Source organism: Pantherophis guttatus, chromosome 4 (assembly GCF_059756535.1).
Source record: "Pantherophis guttatus breed Tessera chromosome 4, ASM5975653v1, whole genome shotgun sequence".
NCBI classification, from domain to species: Eukaryota; Metazoa; Chordata; class Lepidosauria; order Squamata; family Colubridae; genus Pantherophis; species Pantherophis guttatus.
The window spans coordinates 157,299,509-157,305,899 of NC_142066.1; the positions used below are offsets into that span (position 1 = coordinate 157,299,509).

The following is a 6,391-nucleotide window of genomic DNA, read 5'->3' on the forward strand; positions in this document are numbered from 1 at the left end:
GCAGGTCTAAGAGGGAGGGGGGGAATGGAGGGAGATCACCGTCATGGGAGATCTGGGACGGGATCGTTCCGAATCTTCTCTTAGGAGGTGACGTGTCCGGTAACCATCTTCTTTTTCTTGAACAATTTCCTAAGGCCTTTCTTGAGCTTTTTGAAAACTCGGAGGAATCTCTTCACCCGTTTGGGCTGATCCTAGAGGGGAAGAGAAGGACGGTCTTTGGTCAGGACTGGTTCCCCAACAGTCAGGACGAAAAGCAAGACACCTTCAGAATAGTCCTCGACTTACGACCCCAGCATTTCTGCTGCTGAGTGAGCCATTTTATTAAGTGAGACGACTTTTCTTGTCACAGTGGATACGTGAATCGCTGCAGTCGATGGATGAGTAACCTGGTTGTTAAGTGAATCCCAAGGACTTTGCTGGTCAGAAAGTCGCAAAAGGGGATCACGTGATACATCCCTCCCCGGGACACTGTGACCGTCATAAATACGAATCAGTTGCCAAATATCTGAATTTGGATCATGGGGTTAGGGTTAGGGGCATGGGGATGCTGCAATGGTCGCAACTGTGAAAAACGGTCATGAGTCACATTTTCAGTGCCACAGTTGTAACTTTGAACAGTCAGTAAACAAACTGTTGTAAATCGAGGACTTTCTGTACAGAATACAGAATTGCAGAATTGGAAGAGGCCTTGGAGATCTTCTGATCAACAGGTGGGCCTCAACGGAACTCTGTACCGTATCTTTCAGAAATCCCAGAGCACCGGGAAATTACCTGAGGATTGGAAAAGGTTCCCATCTTCTAAAAAGGGGAAAAATACAAACCTGGGAAATACAGACCAATCAGCTTAACATCAGTACCTGGGAAGATACTGGAAAAAAAGAATAATAAAAAAAAAAAAAAACCAGATTGCGAACATGTAGAAACAAATGAAGTTATAACTAGTAGCCAATGTAAATGCTCTTTCAAAGGTACTTTTTCAAAAAGTAAGTGGACTGTTTTTTTCCAAGAAGAAGAAAAGAAGAAAGAGGAGAGAGAGAAGGAGGAGAGGAAGGAAGAGGAGGAGGAAGAGAAGGAGGAGGAGGAGGAGGAGAAGGAGGAGGAGAAGGAGAAGGAGAAGGAGAAGGAGAAAGTTTCTTATGGGAGTTGAAGTCTATAAGGAGTTGGAGTAGAGTAGGAGTATGGAGGTAGAAGACCCATACAAAATTCCATAATGGAATTTAGGCTGATCTGAAGACCTTGGCAACTTAAGAGAGCTGGACTTCAATTCCCAGAATTCCTCCTCCATGCTGGGAAATTGTGAATGTTGATCTGGAGACCTGCCAGAAGAACATTGAGGACAATAAGTAAGTCTCAAAGTCCTGGTTTATCTGTCTCCTCTCTCAAGGAAGGAGCTCCTGCTTTGAAGGAAGGAAAATTCACTGGGGGAAAACCCTTGGCCACTAGCCACCAAGCAGATGTCCCAGGAACCACATCACCTGTGGAGCTTCATAGCAGAAGAACCAACGATGGAAGATTTCTTCTGGAAGACCTTGCTGGTGGTTGGGGCTCTTTCAGCCTCTGGACACTCTGCACTATCCCAGAAACTACTCACCGATGATGGGGCTGTGGAACAGGGAGTGGCCAACTACAACAGCAAAGCACAAGAAGACTCCCTCTACCAGCTCCTGGATGCTGTTCCTCAACCTGATTGGGTAGGTACCCTTCACTTCAGGTCCATGTTGGACTTGAGTTTTTGCAGAGTAGACCCATCCCTTGTGGGAAGCAATTCTAAGAATTCGGGGGAGCTAGCTGACATGAAAGATTCTGCCCACCCTGTTCTCCTAGCTTGAACAGCCTTCATTTATGGTCAATCAGGATGATGGGCCTTGTATGAAGAACATCTGGAACCTGCATGGACTCTTCTGTGTAGCCACGTTCAGGCGGCTCCATCAAGACTCATTCAGAAATGGTCCCAGTCTAAAATGGGGAGAAGGTGCAGGGGGTCTTCAAAGTAACACCTTTGCTTGGCCATGTCTTCTTTCAGGATCCCAATTCTGAAGGTACCCAAATGTTGAAGTTCACCATCAAAGAGACAGTCTGTCCAGCAGAAGAAGAAGGTTCCTTGGATAAATGTGACTTCAAGGAAGACGGGGTGAGTGATTGATACCAATGATGGGATTGGTCATTATTGTAGATGGAGACAGGGCCATAGGACCTCTGTAGGATCTTCTTGGCAGAGATAAAACTGTTGTCCATCCCCACTGGGTTGAAGGAAGATCATATTTAAGATTGTCTCTTTCCCTTCTACCTTTGTCTTGAGGGACATTATTTCTCTTGGTTCTTCAAGTCAATTCCTTGACCAAGATCCATGGATAGAGAAAGGACTCGTTGTACCCTACAATCATTGTTTCCTTTACCCCAAAGTGTGCATGGAGAGGCTGATCTAGCTTAATTTGTCCAAAGTTGGTTGAAGCAACTTCAGCTGCTGATCCAAGATCTTTTCTATAGAAAAACAAGATGATGGTCTCCATGGAATCAATTCTGGGAGGTGGCTTCATTCTCAGCATGTTTTTATTCCTCTACAGGTGGTCAGAGAATGCACAGCCACTTATTTCCTTGGGGAGAATCCACCAATGGCTGTTCTGGATTGCAAAGCCGTGGGAGGAATGGAGGAGAAGAGGTGGAAGAGAAGGAAGAGGTGAAGGAGAATCAGGGGGATGAGGAGGAGGTAAAAAGGTGGTAGGTAGGATCATTTTTCTCATCCTTCCTCATTCTCTTTCCCCCTCTTTTCTGCCCAAACGGATTTTGCAAGGAGAATTTTTGGTCTCTTGTGTTCAAGACTGGGCAGCCCCTGAACCTCTCCAGGTAACTTAAATCATTGAAAGAAAATGACTGATTGTCGAATTGCTTTATGTCTAAATCTAGAACTGCTGAAAAATTATTGGCTCCCTAAGCAAACAGGAGATCAGGAACAACCAGCTAGCATCCATAAGGTCTCAACTGTGGCCTTTCCCAATTTCCTCTAATCAATCAACAGATTGATTGATTGATCTGTCTTCTGTCTTCTTTCTTCTCTCTCGTCTTTTGCCTTTTCTCTTCTCTCCAGTCTTCTATCTTCTTTCTACTGTCTTCTCTCTTCTTGCCTTTTCTCTTCTGTCTTCTTTCTTCTGTCTACTATCTTCATCAATGACTTGGACGAGGGGATAGATGGGGAACTCATCAAATTTGCAGATGAACACTAAGCTGGAAGGAATAGCCATTCCAGAAGATAGGCTCAAGATACAAAAGGATCTTGACAGACTTGAAGATTGGGCGCTATCTAACAAAATGAAATTCAATGGTGAAAACAGTAAAGTTCTACATTTATGCAAGAAAAAGAAAATGCACAGGTACCGTATAGGTGGTACCTTGCTCAATAGTAGTAACTGTGAGAGGGATTTTGGAGTCCTAGTGGACAACCATTTAGATATGAGCCAGCCGTGTGCAGCAGCTGCCAAAAAAGCCAACACAGTTCTGGATTACATAAACAGAGGGATAGAATCAAGATCACGTGAAGTGTTCATACCACTTTATAAGGCCTTGGAAAGGCCACACTTGGAATCCTGCATTCAGTTTTGGTCGCCACAATTAAAAAAGATGTGGAGACTCTAGAAAGGGTGCAGAGAAGAGCAACAATGATGATTAGGAGACTGGAGGCTCAAACATATGAAGAACGGTTGCTGGAACTGGGTATGTCTAGTTTAATGAAGAGAAGGACCAGGGGAGACATGATAGCAGTCTTCCAATATCTCAGGGGCTGCCCCAAAGAAGAGGGAGTCAAGCTATTCTCCAAAGCACCTGAGGGCAGGACAAGAAGCAACGGGTGGAAACTAATCAAGGAGAGAAGCAACTTAGAACTAAGGAGAAATTTCCTGACAGTGAGAACAATTAACCAGTGGAACAACTTGCCTCCAGAAGTTGTGAATGCTCCAACACTGGAAGTTTTTAAGAAGAGGTTGGACAGCCATTTGTCTGAAATGCTATAAGGTTTCCTGCCTTAGCAGGGGGTTGGACTAGAAGACCTCCAAGGTCCCTTCCCACTCTGTTATTCTAAATTCTAAATCTTCCCTCTTTTCTCTTCTGTCTTCTAATTATGTTCCCTGAAGCCTTTGTTGATTCTGAGTCACCACTTCGGTAGAGCTTCTCCGTGCGGTTAGTTCACCTGAGTGCACTTCTACAGCCACCTGTAACGGCAACTCTTGGCAGCTAACCAAGATAAACCTAATAAAACCACCAATCGGCATAATAATAAATGTCAGGGCAGCTGAGGACAACATTCACAATAGTCCAGTAGCACCCATCTGTCATTATGGATGTTTCCATCAACCTTTATTATTGTTATTAATAACTCAAGGCAGCAAACGTGTTTCACGTTCCTTCCTTTTCCTGTTTTTCCCACAACAACCCTGTGAGGTGGGTTGGGCTGAGAGAGAGGAAGAAGCCCAAACCAATCCATCCTGCTGGATTAGAACTCGGCGCCTGTCGGGGCTGCTTCCTTCCAATCGCCACGAAAGAAGGGCTTCGTAGACTTAGAGGAAAGATGGTACTTTTACTAGGAAAGAACTGAATGCAACTCGAGTCAGGCAAGACTTGGAGAGCCGAAAGTGCATGAAGCATCATCATATTGAAACAAACCCCTAGGGCTAAAAAAACAACCCCCCCCCCTTGTAGCTAGGCAACCGGCCAGGAAATGCTTTGAGAAAGTCTTGGATTCAAGTGCATCGTCTCTGGTTGTCGCATGCCGAAGCTAGGAGAAACGACCTTGGGGGGATAAGCAAAGCCCAGACCGGTTGTAGCAAACCTGCGAAGAAAAATTCTCCACTGAGCCCCACCCACCCACCCCAATTCCATGGCAGCAAACAGACAGCTAGCTGACACCATCTCCTGGTGATTGGCCCACTCAGCTGGCTCTTGTGCCTAAGGCGGGACTAAAACTCCCCGTCTCCTGGTGATTGGTCCACTCAGCTGGCTCTTGTGCCTAAGGCGGGACTAAAACTCCCCGTCTCCTGGTGATTGGCCCACTCAGCTGGCTCTTGTGCCTAAGGCGGGAGTAGAACTCCCCGTCTCCTGGTGATTGGCCCACTCAGCTGGCTCTTGTGCCTAAGGCAGGACTAAAACTCCCCATCTCCTGGGGATTGGCCCACTCAGCTGGCTCTTGTGCCTAAGGCGGGACTAGAATGCCCTGTCTCCTGGTGATTGGCCCACTCAGCTGGCTCTTGTGCCTGAGGCGGGAGTAGAACTCCCCATCTCCTAGTAATTGGCCCACTCAGCTGGCTCTTGTGCCTAAGGCGGCACTAAAACTCCCCGTCTCCTGGTGATTGGCCCGAAGTCCGTCAGTCAGCACTCATGCCTAAAGTGGGACTAGAACTCCCAACTTCCTAGTTTCTAGGACAGCACCTTCTCCAATATATGTAGAAGTAGTCCTCAACTTACAACCATTTGTTTAGATACCATTCAGTATTACAACAGCCCTGAACAAAGTCACTTACAACCAGTCCTCAAGACTTACAACCTTTCAGTAACGTCCTGATGTTCACAGGATTAAAATGCAAATGACCTGTATTTATGATGGTTGCAGCGTCCCATGGTCACGCATTCAGAATAACTGAATAAAAGAGTTGGAAGGAATCTGAGAGGTCTTCTAGTCCAGGAAGATGGAAAATGGAAGACAGAAGAGAGAAAACAGAAAAAAACAGAAAAAAGATGGAAGACAAGAAAAAGGGAAGACAGAAAAGAGAAGAAAGAAGAGGGGGGAAAGACAGAAGACAGAAGATGGAGGGAAGACGGAAAACAAAAGGGAGAAGACAGAAAACAGAAGATGATAGAAGAAAGAAGGAAAATGGAAGACAGAAAAGAGAAGATGGAAGACAGAAGAAAAAGGGAAGACAGAAGAAAAGACAGAAAAGATGGAAGACAAGAAAAAGGGAAGACAGAAAAGAGAAGATGGAAAATGGAAAATGGAAGAAAGAAGATGGAAAATGGAAGCCAAAAGACAGAAGAGGGAAGACAGAAGAGAGAAAAAAGAAGATGGAAGGCAGAAGAAAGAGAGAAAACAGAAAAGAGAAGTAAGAAAGAAGAGGGGGAAAAACAGAAGACAAGAAGATGGAGGGAAGACAGAAAACAAGAGAGAAGACAGAAAATAGAAGATGACAGAAGAAAGATGGAAAATGGAAGAGAGAAGAAGGAAGAGAGAGGAGAGAAAATAAGAGAGAATACAGAAAAGAGAAAAAGAAGAAAGAAGAGGGGAAAAAAGACAGAAAACAAAAGAGAAGACAGAAAACAGAAAATGACAGAAGACAGAGGGAAGACAGAATATATTTATTTATTTATTTATTTATTTATTTATTTATTTATTTATTTATTTATTTATTTA

At 44.6% G+C, this 6,391-nt stretch overlaps 1 pseudogene across 1 annotated transcript; it reads left to right on the plus strand.

Annotated features, from left to right (window-relative positions):
- Positions 1 to 1,505: 1,505 nt before the first annotated feature.
- On the plus strand, positions 1,506 to 2,681 carry LOC117658026 (cathelicidin-related peptide Oh-Cath pseudogene; annotated as a pseudogene). The gene is made up of 3 exons (XR_015734174.1): positions 1,506 to 1,691; positions 2,024 to 2,131; positions 2,565 to 2,681. The product of XR_015734174.1 is annotated as a cathelicidin-related peptide Oh-Cath pseudogene (transcript).
- The last annotated feature ends 3,710 nt before the right edge of the window (positions 2,682 to 6,391 follow it).